Source organism: Cotesia glomerata, linkage group LG10 (assembly GCF_020080835.1).
Source record: "Cotesia glomerata isolate CgM1 linkage group LG10, MPM_Cglom_v2.3, whole genome shotgun sequence".
NCBI lineage: Eukaryota > Metazoa > Arthropoda > Insecta > Hymenoptera > Braconidae > Cotesia > Cotesia glomerata.
The window spans coordinates 15,650,358-15,664,476 of record NC_058167.1 but is presented as its reverse complement, the minus strand read 5'-3'; the positions used below and the strand labels follow the sequence as shown (position 1 = coordinate 15,664,476).

At 30.9% G+C, this 14,119-nt stretch overlaps 1 long non-coding RNA gene across 1 annotated transcript; it reads right to left on the bottom strand.

Annotated features, from left to right (window-relative positions):
• Positions 1 to 12,327: 12,327 nt before the first annotated feature.
• LOC123272927 lies at positions 12,328 to 13,919 on the bottom strand. Its single transcript, XR_006511199.1, has 3 exons — positions 13,898 to 13,919; positions 12,443 to 12,549; positions 12,328 to 12,367 (listed from the first exon to the last, which is right to left on the bottom strand). It is a non-coding gene; the product is annotated as an uncharacterized LOC123272927 (long non-coding RNA).
• Positions 13,920 to 14,119: the final 200 nt, after the last annotated feature.

Here is a 14,119-nt window from a genome sequence, read left to right as displayed (position 1 = left end):
ATCCTTTACGATGGTCCTCTTACCTGGAAAATCATCGATTTTTGGTCCAAACGCAATGAATCCAAAATATTCAGTAATTTCTCGAATATTACCATAGAAATTCGTGCAAGTCATGTTTATACTAGAATTTCTGTAAAAAAATTACTTCAAATAATGTTCCTTGAAAAATAAAGTCGATTTGAATACTTTAAGGAAGTACCCTCTTTCGGAAAATCGTCGAATTTCGGTCCAGACCCAATGAATCCAAAGTAATCAGTAATTTCTCGAATATAACCATCAGAATTTGTGCAAGTTATGGTTATACACTTATTTCTGTGGAAAAATGACTTAAAATAATGTTCTTTCAAAAATAAAGTCGATTTGAATCCTTTACGTTGGTTCTCTTACCTGGAAAATCGTCGATTTTTGGTCCAGACCCAATGAATCCAAAATAATCAGTAATTTCTCGAATATAACCATCAGAATTCGTGCAAGCCATGTTTATACAGTATTTCCTGTGGAAAAGTTACTCAAAATAATGTTCTTAAAAAAATAAAGTCGATTTGAATACTTTAAGGAAGTACCCTGTTTTGGAAAATCGTCGATTTTCGATCCAGACCCAATGAATCCAAAATAATCAGTCATTTCTCGAATATTACCATGAGAATTAGTGCAAGCCATGTTTATACAGTGATTTCTGTAAAAAAATTACTTAGAATAATGTTTTTTGAAAAATAAAGTCGATTTTAATACTTTACGATAGTACCCGTACCTGGAAATTCGTCTATTTTTGGTCCAAACGCAATGAATCCAAAATAATCAGTAATTTCTTGAATATTACCATGAGAATCAGTGCAAGCCATGTTTATACAGTGATTTCTGTTAAAAAATTACTTAGAATAATGTTCTTTAAAAAATAAAGTCGATTTGAATACTTTACGATAGTACCCTTACCTGGAAAATCGTCGATTTTTGGTCCAAACGCAATGAATCCAAAATATTCAGTAATTTCTCGAATATTACCATAGAAATTCGTGCAAGCCATGTTTATACAGTGATTTCCGTGAAAAAAATTACTTCAAATAATGTTTCTTGAAAAATAAAGTCGATTTGAATACTTTACGGAAATACGTTCACTCGAAAAATCGTCGATTTACTGTCCAGACCCAATGAATCCAAAATAATTAGTAATTTCTCGAATATAACCATTAGAATTTGTGCAAGCCATGTTTATAGAGTGTTTTCTTCTAAAAAATTACTAAAAATAATGTTCTTATGAAAATAAAGTCGATTTGAATACTTTAAGGTAGTACCATCTTTCTGAAAATCGTCGATTTTCGGTCCAAACGCAATAAATCCAAAAGAATTAGTAATTTCTCGAATATAACCATCGGAATTCGTGCAAGCCATGTTTATACTAGAATTTCTGTAAAAAAATTACTTCAAATAATGTTCCTTGAAAAATAAAGTCGATTTGAATACTTTAAGGAAGTACCCTCTTTTGGAAAATCGTCGAATTTCGGTCCAGACCCAATGAATCCAAAGTAATCAGTAATTTCTCGAATATAACCATCAGAATTTGTGCAAGTTATGTTTATACACTTATTTCTGTGAAAAAATGACTTAAAATAATGTTCTTTCAAAAATAAAGTCGATTTGAATCCTTTACGATGGTTCTCTTACCTGGAAAATCGTCGATTTTTGGTCCAAACGCAATGAATCCAAAATATTCAGTAATTTCTCGAATATTACCATAGGAATTCGTGCAAGCCATGTTTATACAGTGATTTCCGTGAAGAAATTACTTCAAATAATGTTTCTTGAAAAATAAAGTCGATTTGAATACTTTAAGGAAATACCTTCACTCGAAAAATCGTCGATTTTTGGTCCAGACCCAATGAATCCAAAATAATCAGTAATTTCTCGAATATAACCATCAGAATTCGTGCAAGCCATGTTTATACAGTATTTTCTGTGGAAAAGTTACTCAAAATAATGTTCTTAAAAAAATAAAGTCGATTTTAATACTTTACGATAGTACCCGTACCTGGAAAATCGTCTATTTTTGGTCCAAACGCAATGAATCCAAAATAATCAGTAATTTCTTGAATATTACTATGAGAATCAGTGCAAGCCATGTTTATACAGTGATTTCTGTGAAAAAATTACTTAGAATAATGTTCTTTATAAAATAAAGTCGATTTGAATCCTTTACGATGGTTCTCTTACCTGGAAAATCGTCGATTTTTGGTCCAAACGCAATGAATCCAAAATATTCAGTAATTTCTCGAATATTATCATTAGAATTCGTGCAAGCCATGTTTATACAGTGATTTCCATGAAGAAATTACTTCAAATAATGTTCCTTGAAAAATTAAGTCGATTTGAATACTTCAAGGAAGTACCCTCTTTCGAAAAATCGTCGAATTTCGGTCCAGACCCAATGAATCCAAAGTAATCAGTAATTTCTCGAATATAACCATCAGAATTTGTGCAAGTTATGTTTATACACTTATTTCTGTGAAAAAATGACTTAAAATAATGTTCTTTCAAAAATAAAGTCCATTTGAATCCTTTACGATGGTTCTCTTACCTGGAAAATCGTCGATTTTTGGTCCAAACGCAATGAATCAAAAATATTCAGTAATTTCTCGAATATCACCATAGGAATTCGTGCAAGCCATGTTAATACAGTGATTTCCGTGAAGAAATTACTTCAAATAATGTTTCTTGAAAAATAGAGTCGATTTGAATACTTTAAGGAAATACCTTCACTCGAAAAATCGTCGATTTTTGCTCCAGACCCAATGAATCCAAAATAATTAGTAATTTCTCGAATATAACCATTAGAATTCGTGCAAGCCATGTTTATAGAGTGTTTTCTTCTAAAAAATTACTAAAAATAATGTTCTTATGAAAATAAAGTCGATTTGAATACTTTAAGATAGTACCATCTTTCTGAAAATCGTCGATTTTCGGTCCAAACGCAATAAATCCAAAAGAATTAGTAATTTCTCGAATATAACCATCGGAATTCGTGCAAGCCATGTTTATACTAGAATTTCTGTAAAAAAATTACTTCAAATAATGTTCCTTGAAAAATAAAGTCGATTTGAATACTTTAAGGAAGTACCCTCTTTTGGAAAATCGTCGAATTTCGGTCCAGACCCAATGAATCCAAAGTAATCAGTAATTTCTCGAATATAACCATCAGAATTTGTGCAAGTTATGTTTATACACTTATTTCTGTGAAAAAATGACTTAAAATAATGTTCTTTCAAAAATAAAGTCGATTTGAATCCTTTACGATGGTTCTCTTACCTGGAAAATCGTCGATTTTTGGTCCAAACGCAATGAATCCAAAATATTCAGTAATTTCTCGAATATTACCATAGGAATTCGTGCAAGCCATGTTTATACAGTGATTTCCGTGAAGAAATTACTTCAAATAATGTTTCTTGAAAAATAAAGTCGATTTGAATACTTTAAGGAAATACCTTCACTCGAAAAATCGTCGATTTTTGGTCCAGACCCAATGAATCCAAAATAATCAGTAATTTCTCGAATATAACCATCAGAATTCGTGCAAGCCATGTTTATACAGTATTTTCTGTGGAAAAGTTACTCAAAATAATGTTCTTAAAAAAATAAAGTCGATTTTAATACTTTACGATAGTACCCGTACCTGGAAAATCGTCTATTTTTGGTCCAAACGCAATGAATCCAAAATAATCAGTAATTTCTTGAATATTACCATGAGAATCAGTGCAAGCCATGTTTATACAGTGATTTCTGTGAATAAATTACTAAAAATCATGTTCTTGAAAAAATAAAGTCGATTTGAATACTTTAATGAAGTACCCTCTATCGGAAAATCGTCGATTTTCAATCAAAACGCAATAAATCTAAAGTAATCAGTAATTTCTCGAATATAACCATCAGAATTCGTGCAAACCATGTTTATACAGTAATTTCTGTAGAAAAATTACTCCAAATAATGTTTCTTGAAAAATAAAGTCGATTTGAATACTTTAAGGAAATACCTTCACTCGAAAAATCGTCGATTTTTGGTCCAGACCCAATGAATCCAAAATATTCAGTAATTTCTCGAATATAACCATCAGAATTCGTGCAAGCCATGTTTATACAGTATTTTCTGTGGAAAAGTTACTCAAAATAATGTTCTTAAAAAAATAAAGTCGATTTTAATACTTTACGATAGTACCCGTACCTGGAAATTCGTCTATTTTTGGTCCAAACGCAATGAATCCAAAATAATCAGTAATTTCTTGAATATTACCATGAGAATCAGTGCAAGCCATGTTTATACAGTGATTTCTGTGAATAAATTACTAAAAATCATGTTCTTGAAAAAATAAAGTCGATTTGAATACTTTAATAAAGTACCCTCTATCGGAAAATCGTCGATTTTCAATCAAAACGCAATAAATCTAAAGTAATCAGTAATTTCTCGAATATAACCATCAGAATTCGTGCAAACCATGTTTATACAGTAATTTCTGTAAAAAAATTACTCCAAATAATGTTCCTTGAAAAATAAAGTCGATTTGAATACTTTAAGGAAGTACCCTGTTTTGGAAAATCGTCGATTTTCGATCCAGACCCAATGAATCCAAAATAATCAGTCATTTCTCGAATATTACCATGAGAATAAGTGCAAGCAATGTTTATACAGTGATTTCTGTGTAAAAATTACTTAAAATAATGTTCTTTAAAAAATAAAGTCGATTTTAATACTTTACGATAGTACCCGTACCTGGAAAATCGTCTATTTTTGGTCCAAACGCAATGAATCCAAAATAATCAGTAATTTCTTGAATATTACCATGAGAATTCGTGCAAGCCATGTTTATACAGTGATTTCCGTGAAGAAATTACTTCAAATAATGTTTCTTGAAAAATAAAGTCGATTTGAATACTTTAAGGAAGTACCCTCTTTCGGAAAATCGTCGAATTTTGGTCCAGACCCAATGAATCCAAAGTAATCAGTAATTTCTCGAATATAACCATCAGAATTCGTGCAAGCAATGTTTATACAGGTATTTCTACGAAAAAATTACTTAAAATAATGTTCCTCGAAAAATAAAGTCGATTTGAATACTTTGAGGAAGTACCCTCTTTCGGAAAATCGTCAAATTTCGGTCCAGACCCAATGAATCCAAAGTAATCAGTAATTTCTCGAATATTACCATGAGAATAAGTGCAAGCAATGTTTATACAGTGATTTCTGTGTAAAAATTACTTAAAATAATGTTCTTTAAAAAATAAAGTCGATTTTAATACTTTACGATAGTACCCGTACCTGGAAAATCGTCTATTTTTGGTCCAAACGCAATGAATCCAAAATAATCAGTAATTTCTTGAATATTACCATGAGAATCAGTGCAAGCCATGTTTATAGAGTGTTTTCTTCTAAAAAATTACTAAAAATAATGTTCTTATGAAAATAAAGTCGATTTGAATACTTTAATGAAGTACCCTCTATCGGAAAATCGTCGATTTTCAATCAAAACGCAATAAATCTAAAGTAATCAGTAATTTCTCGAATATAACCATCAGAATTCGTGCAAACCATGTTTATACAGTAATTTCTGTAAAAAAATTACTCCAAATAATGTTCCTTGAAAAATAAAGTCGATTTGAATACTTTAAGGAAGTACCATCTTTCAGCAAATCGTCAAATTTCGGTCCAGACCCAATGAATCCAAAGTAATCAGTAATTTCTCGAATATTACCATGAGAATTAGTGCAAGCCACGTTTATACAGTGATTTCTGTTAAAAAATTACCTAGAATAATGTTCTTTAAAAAACAAAGTCGATTTGAATACTTTAAGGAAGTACCCTCTTTCGGAAAGTCGTCGAATTTCGGTCCAGACCCAATGAATCCAAAGTAATCCGTAATTTCTCGAATATTCCCATGAGAATTAGTGCAAGCCATGTTTATACAGTGATTTCTGTTAAAAAATTACTTAGAGTAATGTTCTTTAAAAAATAAAGTCGATTTGAATCCTTTACGATGGTTCTATACCTGGAAAATCGTCGATTTTTGGTCTAAACGCAATGAATCTAAATTATTCAGTAATTTCTCGAATATTACCATTAGAATTCGTGCAAGCCATGTTTATACAGTGATATCCATGGAGAAATTACTTCAAATAATGTTCCTTAAAAAATAAAGTCGATTTGAATACTTTAAGGAAGTACCCTCTTTCGGAAAATCGTCGATTTTCGATCCAGACCCAATGAATCCAAAGTAATCAGTAATTTCTCGAATATAACCATCAGAATTTGTGCAAGTTCTGTTTATACACTTATTTCTGTGAAAAAATGACTTAAAATAATGTTCTTTCAAAAATAAAGTCGATTTGAATCCTTTACGATGGTTCTCTTACCTGGAAAATCGTCGATTTTCGGTCCAAACGTAATGAATCCAAAATTATCAGTAATTTCTCGAATATTACCATTAGAAATCGTTCAAGCCATGTTTATACAGTGATTTCTGTGAAAAAATTACTTGAAATAATGTTCTTTAAAAAATAAAGTCGATTTGAATACTTTAAGGAAGTACTTTTACTCGGAAATTCGTCGATTTTCGGTCCAAACGCAATAAATCCAAAATTATCAGTAGATTCTCGAATATAACCATCAAAATTTGTGCAAGCCATGTTTATATCGTCAATTCTACGAAGGAATCACTTAAAAGGATTTTCTTTAAAGAATAAAGTCGATTTGAATACTTTACGATAGTACCCTCACCTGGAAAATCGTCGTTTTTCGGCCCAATTGCAATAAATCTAAAGCAATCGGTAATTTGTCGAATATAACCATCAGAATTCGTGTAAGCCATGTTTATATCGTGAATTCTACGAAGGAATTACTTAAAAGGATTTTCTTTAAAGAATAAAGTCGATTTGAATACTTTACGATAGTACTCTCACCTGGAAAATCGTCGATTTTCGGTCCAAACACAATATATTCCAAATAATCAGTAATTCCTCGAATATAACCATCAGAATTCGCGCAAACCATGTTTATATAGTGATTTCTGTGAAAAAATTACTTAAAATAATTTTCTTTGAAGAATAAAGTCGATTGGAATACTTTACGATAGTACCCTCACCTGGAAAATCGTCGATTTTCGGTCGAAACGAAATAAATTCAATGCAATCGATAATTCCTCGAAAATAACCATCAGGATTCGCCTAAGCCATGTTTATATAGTGATTTCTGTGAAAAAATTACTAAAAATAATGTTGTTTGAAAAATAATGTCGATTTGAATACTTTGAGGAAGTACCCTCACATGGAAAATCGTCGATTTTCGGTCCAAATGCAATGAATCGAAAAAAATCAGTAATTTCTTGAATATTACAGTCAGAATTCGTGCAAGCCATGTTTATACAGTGATTTCTGTAAAAAAATTACTTAAAATGATGTTCTTTCAAAAATAAAGTCGATTTGAATACTTTACGATAGTACCCTTACCTTGAAAATCGTCGATTTTCGGTCCAAACTCAATGAATGCAAAATAATCAGTAATTTCTCAAATAAAACCATCAGAATTCGTGCAATCTATGTTTATACAGTAATTTCTGTGAAAAAATTACTTTTAATAATGTTCTTTGAAAAATAAAGTCGATTTGAATACTTTAAGAAAGTACCCTCACTCGGAACATCGTCGATTTTCGGTCCGATCGCAATAAATCCAAAGTTATCTATAATTCTTCGAATATAACCATCAGAATTTGTGCAAGCCATGTTTATTCAGTGATTTCTGTGAAAAAATTACTCAAAATAATGTTCTATAAAAAATAAAGTCGATTTGAATACTTTACGATAGTACCCTTACCTTGAAAATCATCGATTTTTTGTCCAAACTCAATGAATCCAAAATAATCAGTAATTTATCGAATAAAACCGTCAGAATTCGTGCATACCATGTTTATACAGTTATTTCTGTGAAAAAATAACTTAAAATAATGTTCTCTAAAAAATAAAGTCGATTTGAATACTTGACGATAGTACTTTTACCTTGAACATCGTCGATTTTCGGTCCAAACTCAATGAATCCAAAATAATCAGTAATTTCTCGAATATAACTATCAGAATTCGTGAAAGCCATGTTTATACAGTGATTTCTATGAAAATAATACTTAAAATAACGTTCTTAAAAAAATAAAGTCGATTCAAATACTTTCAAAAAGTACCCTTACTCGGAAAATCGATTATTTCCGTTTTAACCGCAATGAACCCTAAGTTATCTGTAATTCTGTAAATACAAAATGGTAGCCACACTTATTCGTCCAAATCCGCGTTTTTTGGTATTTTCCTGTTTTACCGACTGATGGTAAAACAGGTATCTGTTTTACCGACTGATGGTAAAACAGTGGTATAACCATCAGAAATCGTGCAAGCTATGTTTATACAGTGATTTCTATGAAAATAATACTCAAAATAATGTTCTTTAAAAAATAAAGTCGATTCAAATATTTTCAAAAAGTACCCTCACTCGGAAAATCGATTATTTCCGTTTCAACCGCAATAAACCCAAAGTTATCTGTAATTCTGTAAATACAAAATGGTAGCCACACTTATTCGTCTAAATCCGCGCTTTTCGGTATTTTCCTGTTTTACCGACTGATGGTAAAACAGGTATCTGTTTTACCGACTGATGGTAAAACAGTGGTATAACCATCAGAAATCGTGCAAGCTATGTTTATACAGTGATTTCTATGAAAATAATACTCAAAATAATGTTCTTTAAAAAATAAAGTCGATTCGAATACTTAACGATAGTACTTTTACCTTGAACATCGTCGATTTTCGGTCCAAACGCAATGAATCCAAAATAATCTGTAATTTCTCGAATATAACCATCAGAATTCGTGCAAGCCATATTTATACAGTGATTCCTGTGAAAAAATGACTTAAAATAATTTTCTTTCAAAAATAAAGTCGATTTAATACTTTAAGGAAGTACCTTCATTCGGAAATTCGTCGATTTTCGGTCAAACCGCAATACATCCAAAGTCATCTGTAATTCTTCGATTATAACTATCAGAATTTGTGCAAGCCATGTTTATATCTTGGTTCCTAAGAAGATATCATTTAAAATAATGTTTTTTAAAAAATAAAGTCGATTTGAATACTTGACGATAGCACCCTCACTCGGAAAATCGTCGATTTTCCGTCCAATCGCAATGAATTCGGAATAATCTGTAATTTCTCGAATATCGTCATCAGAATTTGTGCAAGCCATGTTTATACTGTGATTTCTAAGAAGAAATCATTTAAAATAATGTTTTGCAAAAAATAAAGTCGATTTGAATACTTTACGATAGCACCCTCACTCGGAAAATCGTCGATTTTCGGTCCAAACGCAATTAATCCAAAATAATCAGTAGGTTCTCGAATATAACCATAAAAATCGGTGCAAGCCATGTTTATACAGTGATTTCTGTGAAAAAATTAATAAAAATAATGTTCTTTAAAAAATAAAGTCGATTTGAATTTTACGATAGTACCCTCACTCGGAAAATAGTCGCTTTTCGGTCCAAACGCAATAAATCCAAAGTTATCGGTAATTCCTCGAATATAACCATTAGAATTTGTGCAAGCCATGTTTATACTGTGATTTCTGTGAAAAAATTACTCAAAATAATGTTCTTTAGAAAATAAAGTCGATTTGAATACTTTAAGGAAGTACCCTCACTCAAAAAATCGTCGATTTTTGGTCCAAAAGCAACGAATCCAAAATAATCAGTAATTCTTTGAATATAACCATCAGAATTAGTGCAAGCCATGTTTATACAGTGATTTCTGTGAAAAAATTACTTAGAATAATATTCTTTAAAAAAAAAAGTCGATTTGAATACTTTACGATAGTACCCTTACCTGGAAAATCGTCGATTTACGGTCCGAACGCAATGAATCCAAAATAATCAGTAATTTCTCGAATATAACCATCAGAATTCGTACAAGCCATGTTTATACAGTAATTTCTGTGAAAAAATTACTCAAAATAATGTTTTTCAAAAAATAAAGTCGGTTTAAATAATTTAAGGAAGTACCCTTCTTCGGAAAATCGTCGATTTTCCGTCCTAACGCAATAAATCCAAGGTAATCAGTAATTTCTCGAATATTACCATGAGAATTAGTGCAAGCCATGTTTATACAGTGATTTCTGTTAATAAATTACTTAAAATAATGTTCCTTGAAAAATAAAGTCGATTTGAATACTTTAAGGAAGTACCCTCTTTCGAAAAATCGTCGATTTTCGGTCCAGACCCAATGAATCCAAAATAATCAGTAGTTTCTCGAATATTACCATGAGAATTAGTGCAAGCCATGTTTATACAGTGATTTCTGTAAAAAAATTACTTAGAATAATGTTTTTTGAAAAATAAAGTCGATTAGAATACTTTACGATAGTACCCTTACCTAGAAAATCGTCGATTTTTGGTCCAGACCCAATGAATCCAAAATAATCTGTAATTTCTCGAATATAACCATCAGAATTGGTGCAAGCCATGTTTATACAGTGATTTTTGTCGAAACATTACTTGAAATAATGTTCTTCAAAAAATAAAGTCGATTTGAATAGTTTAAGGAAGTACCCTCACTCGGAAATTCGTCGATTTTCGGTCCAAACGCAATAAATCCAAAGTCATCTGTAATTCTTTGACTATAACCATCAGAATTTGTGCAAGCCATGTTTATATCATGATTTCTAAGAAGAAATCATTTAAAATAATGTTTTTTAAATAATAAAGTTGATTTGAATAATTTACGATAGCACCCTCACTCGGAAAATCGTCGATTTTCGGTCCAAACGCAATAAATCCAAAATTATCAGTAATTTCTCGAATATTACCATCAGAATTCGTGCAAGCCATGTTTATACTGTGATTTCTAAGAAGAAATCATTTAAAATAATGTTTTGCAAAAAATAAAGTTGATTTGAATACTTTACGATAGCACCCTCACTCGAAAAATCGTCGATTTTCGGTCCAAACGCAATAAATCCAAAATAATCAGTAATTTCTCGAATATAACCATCAAAATCGGAGCAAGCCATGTTTAAACAGTGATTTCTGTGAAAAAATTACTTAAAATAATGTTCTTTAAAAAATAAAGTCGATTTGAATACCTTAAGGAAGTACCCTGACTCGGAATATCGTTGATTTTCGGTCCAAATGCAATGAATCCGAAATAATCAGTAATTTCTCGAATATAACCATTAGAATTCGTGCAAGTCATGGTCATACAGTGATATCTGTGGAAAAATTACTCAAAATAATGTTCTTTGAAAAATAAAGTTGATTTGAATACTTTGAGGAAGTACCCTCACATGGAAAATCGTCGATTTTCGGTCCAAATGCAATGAATCGAAAAAAATCAGTAATTTCTTGAATATTACAATCAGAATTCGTGCAAGCTATGTTTATGGAGTGTTTTTTGTGAAAAATGGACTATAAATAATGTTCTTCCAAAAATAAAGTCGATTTGAATACTTTAAGGAAGTACTCTTTTTTGGAAAATCGTCGATTTTCGGTCCAAATGCAATGAATCCGAAATAATCAGTAATTTCTCGAATGTAACCATTAGAATTCGTGCAAGCCATGTTTATACAGTGATATCTGTGAAAAAATTACTCAAAATAATGTTTTTTAATATATAAAGTCGATTTGAATACTTGAAGGAAGTACCCTCATTTGGAAAATCGTCGATTTTCGGTCCAAACGCAATGAATTCGAAATAATCAGTAGGTTCTCGAATATAACCATCAGAATTCATGCAAGCTATGACTATACAGTGATTTTTGTGAAAAAATTACTCAAAATAATGTTCTTTAAAAAATAAAGTCGATTTGAATACTTTAAGGAAGTACTCTTTTTCGGAAAATCGTCGATTTTCGGTCCAAATGCAATGAATCCAAAAAAATTAGTAATTTCTCTAATATAACCATCAGAATTGGTGCAAGCCATGACTATACAGTGATTTTTGTGAAAAAATTACTCAAAATAATGTTCTTTAAAAAATAAAGTCGATTTGAATAGTTTAAGGAAGTACCCTCACTCGGAAATTCGTCGATTTTCGGTCCAAACGCAATAAATCCAAAGTCATCTGTAATTCTTTGACTATAACCATCAGAATTTGTGCAAGCCATGTTTATATCATGATTTCTAAGAAGAAATCATTTAAAATAATGTTTTTTAAATAATAAAGTTGATTTGAATAATTTACGATAGCACCCTCACTCGGAAAATCGTCGATTTTCGGTCCAAACGCAATGAATCCAAAATGATCAGTAATTTCTCGAAGATAACCATCAGAATTCGTGCAAGCTATGTTTATACAGTGATTTCTGTGAAAAAATTACTCAAAATAATGTTCTATAAAAAATAAAGTCGATTTGAATACTTTACGATAGTACCCTTACCTTGAAAATCGTCGATTTTTCGTCCAAACTCAATGAATCCGAAAAAATCAGTAATTTATCGAATAAAACCATCATAATTCGTGCATGCCATGTTTATACAGTGATTTCTGTGAAAGAATAACTCAAAATAATGTTCCTTGAAAAATAAAGTCGATTTGAATACTTTAAGGAAGTACCCTCACTCGTAAAATCGTCGATTTTCGGTCCAAACGCAATGAATCCAAAGTTATCTATAATTCTTCGAATATAACCATCAGAATTTGTGCAAGCTATGTTTATAACGTGATTTCTGTGAAAAAATTACTTAAAATAATGGTCTTTAAACAATAAAGTCGATTTGAATACTTTACGATAGTACCCTTACCTGGAAAATCGTCGATTTGCGGTCCAAACGCAATGAATCCGAAAAAATCAGTAGGTTCTTGAATATAACCATCAGAATTTGTGCAAGCCATGTTTATATCGTGATTTCTAAGAAGTGTAATGTAAAATAATGTTCTTTAAAAAATAAAGTCGATTTGAATACTTTACGATAGTACCCTTACCTGGAAAATCGTCGATTTTCGGTCCAAACGCAATGAATCCAAAATTATCAGTAATTTCTCGAATATTACCATCAGAATTCGTGCAAGCCATGTTTATACTGTGATTTCTAAGAAGAAATCATTTAAAATAATGTTTTGCAAAAAATAAAGTCGATTTGAATACTTTACGATAGCACCCTCACTCGGAAAATCGTCGATTTTCGGTCCAAACGCAATAAATCCAAAATAATCAGTAGGTTCTCGAATATAACCATCAAAATCGGAGCAAGCCATGTTAATACAGTGATTTCTGTGAAAAAATTACTTAAAATAATGTTCTTCAAAAAATAAAGTCGATTTGAATACCTTAAGGAAGTACCCTGACTCGGAATATCGTTGATTTTCGGTCCAAATGCAATGAATCCGAAATAATCAGTAATTTCTCGAATATAACCATCAGAATTCATGCAAGCCATGTTTATACAGTGATTTCTGTGGAAAAATGACTTAAAATAATGTTCTTAAAAAAATAAAGTCGATTTGAATCCTTGACGATGGTTCTCTTACCTGGAAAATCGTCGATTTTTGGTCCAAACGCAATGAATCTAAAATATTCAGTAATTTCTCTAATATTACCATTGGAATTTGTGCAAGCCATATTTATACAGTGATTTCCGTGAAGAAATCACTAAAAATCATTTTCTTAAAAAAATAAAGTCGATTCGAATACTTTAAGGAAGTACCCTCTTTCGGAAAATCGTCAATTTCCCGTCCAAACGCAATAAATCCAAAATAATCAGTAATTTCTTGAATATTATTATCAGAATTCGTGCAAGCCATGTTTATACAGTGATTTCTGTAAAAAAATTACTCAAAATAATGTTCTTCTAAAAATAAAGTCGGTTTGAATACTTTAAGGAAGTACCCTAACTCGGAAAATCGTCGATTTTCGGTCCAAACCCAATGAATCAACAATAATCAGTAATTTCTCGAATCCAACCAACAGAATTCATGCAAGCTATTTTTATATCTTGATTTCTAAGAAGAAATCATTTAAAATAATATTCTTTAAAAAATAAAGTCGATTTGAATACTTTAAGGAAATACCCTCACCCGAAAACTGGTCGATTTTCCCTCCAAACGTTACCAACTC